The following is a 2830-nucleotide window of genomic DNA, read 5'->3' as shown; positions in this document are numbered from 1 at the left end:
GTCCGCTGACCTGGACTGCATATGATGTTACAGGCTGCCACCGTTTGTTTTTTAACTTTTAAATGTGTCTTGATATTTAGAGCAGCGGTGGTGTGGAAATGGCAGATTTCATTAGCGCTTAAAAAATATTCGCATTAACGATTCAATTTCTCAACAGTCAACTAACCACTCTATCGATCAGCGTGAATTAAACACACACAAAAGAGGTTGTGACCTACAGAGTCGCACGGTGAGATGGCTGCTAACGCACTTGCCTTACAGCAAAACGGTCAGCAGTTTAAGTTCCAGCGCTCACGCTTATGATCTTTCTGAACGGTTTGCATGTCATTGCTTCCCCCAAACAAGCCATAAATGTGTAGGCGAGGATCAGTAGACAATCAAAACCAGTCACAGTTATAAACGTGAGTGAGTGAGCCATTGTTGGTGGGACAGTGATTGACGGTTGGAATTTTAATATTCTCCCGCCTTTTTTCCCCCCGAGGTATTCTGGTTTCATCCCACAGTCCTAAACCGTACAGGAGTTGGTTAATTAGAATTAATAACAGTTAACATGTCTTGTAAAAGTCAGTCAGTTACGTAATGAAGTTTGACAGTGTTACTTTACTCAATTCAGTCACTCACTGCGAAGCCTTGGCCTGTTTAGTTGAACACAACCAGGAATTGAAGAAAGACACGCATGATCTTCAGCAGCTCCAGGTCTCTTTAGTTTTGATGGTCATGTGCTGCCATCTAGGGGAAGCATATTTAATTGCTCTGCCCATTACTGTCATGTAGACAAATTAAGAAATTATTAGCAGTAAATAAAGTGAGTTTTCAGACCAATTGAGGGAAACACAAACTAGGACAAATTCAGAAGTTCACCTGATTATCTTTTGGGAATCAATGGCTATGTCTTCATTAGATGGTGGGTTCTTCGCCTGAAAAACAGGTATTTTTTTTAAGAAGAAAACAATTTTGTTCTATCTGCCAGAGAAGCAGGACATTGATATATCTGCCAGTAGGGGGCGTACAAAAACGTTGTTGTAAATGCTACACACTGACCAGAATGTTTGTAGACACAGGATTTACATTTCTGCGTATGAAAAAAAAAAAAAAAAATACAAGACATGAAATTGTTTTAAATTGATTTTGTATTTATTGAATAAATGATTTAAAAGGTAATAACAATGTTTAAAACTACCGTCTTCACATCCATTGCTTACATATTCCGATAAACCATCTCTATATATATATATTTTTTTTTCCAAGCCTTTGTTTTTTTGCTAATTTTTTTTTTCTCATTTTCTCTGTGTATAGTTTCTTCTTTTTTCGAGTCATTATCATAACAATTGCCTGTTTCAAGTCTTATCACACTAACAGCAATTCAATAGGAGAGGAGGGGTCTAGCTCTACAGGGGATGGAATTAAAAGTTCCCATTTCATTATTCCATCGACATTTTTCAAGTTACTGAAGCAGACAAAAGATAAACCATCAGAAATTGAAAGGAAATCGAACTTGGTATGAGGAGTTACACCAGGCAACCCTCCCAGCCCATCAGGCCACTGCAACGGAAAAGTCATTTGTACAGCGACATGTCTTAGAAGTCACCGTCTCAAAAAATTCAGAACATAGAAAACCATTAAAATAATTTTGAAACTAGATCCAAAATATTCTTTGAAAAGAATTTGTTGTATAAAAACAGTCATTTTCTTTTTTATGTGCTTTTTTTTCGGTTGTTTTTTTAATAAAAGTTTCAAACACAAGTTTATTGTAGTTCTTATGTCATTATCATTATTATTATTGTTGATTCATTTTAGTCTTTTTTTTTTATTTATTTATTTTTCTTCTTCTATCAGTGCGATTGTATACCAGTGCAGCTACTGGGTCCAGAGTAAAGAAAACAGGCTTTTTTTTTTTTTTTTATCTACAATGGAATAAAAAAATCCATCTTTTATACAAAGGATAATTGCTGGTCTTTAGGAAAAAAAATTATAAACCCATAAAGCTAGGAGGCACACCATGGGATTTTCATTTTTGTAAATCATAATAATAATAATAATAATAATGATGATGATGATGATGATGGTGATGGTCTCTATAATAAAAAAACATAACTTGCAACCAGGTTTTCAACCGTCTTTGACACCATTTACCATGTTCAAAGACAGTCTTCATTTAAAAGTCACTCAAAAATTTTGGTTGCTTCTAAGTCAAGACAGCTGTGAAATTGCAACAAAATAAAGAAGACCAATTTCTTTTTTTTTTTCTCTCCTTTTTTTCTTTTTGTCAAATGCAGGGATGTTTTTGGAAGGACAGGAAGCCAGGCCTGAAGAGCAGCATTTGAGCATGGCCGCTGGCATCTTTGGTTCAGTCCAACATACGAAGGTAACATGAACTGGAGCATTCCGGGAAACATGAGCATGACCACAACCAAGGAATGCTGAGGCTGAACTCTTAACCAAAACACATTCTGCTACAACAAACTACGAATGCTGTTCCGTCATATCCCATGAGGTATCGATGCTTTTAACAGTTAAATCAGCGCAGAACGACAATTCTGCGTGTAAAACATTATCTCTGCATTCCACCGGAGGAGATGCTTCACCTTCAAACCTGGAGGTCTAAGAGAGGTTGTGGGACAGAAAAAAAAATAAAAAAATAAAAAATAAAAAAAAATCTTTAACTAGTCACAAAACAAACGTTGCCCCCATTGGGGGACGATTCAGCAGCTAGTAGGAAGAAAACGGAAAAAAAAAAAAAAAAAAAAAAAAAAAAGGAAGAAGTGCTCAGTGGAGAGCAGCATCTGATCTTCCGGAGAGGCAACGACTGCTACTATCACCACCGCTCCTC

The sequence above is a fragment of the Cynoglossus semilaevis genome, chromosome 19 (genome assembly GCF_000523025.1).
Source record: "Cynoglossus semilaevis isolate Cse_v1.0 chromosome 19, Cse_v1.0, whole genome shotgun sequence".
NCBI lineage: Eukaryota > Metazoa > Chordata > Actinopteri > Pleuronectiformes > Cynoglossidae > Cynoglossus > Cynoglossus semilaevis.
This window is presented reverse-complemented; position numbering follows the sequence as displayed.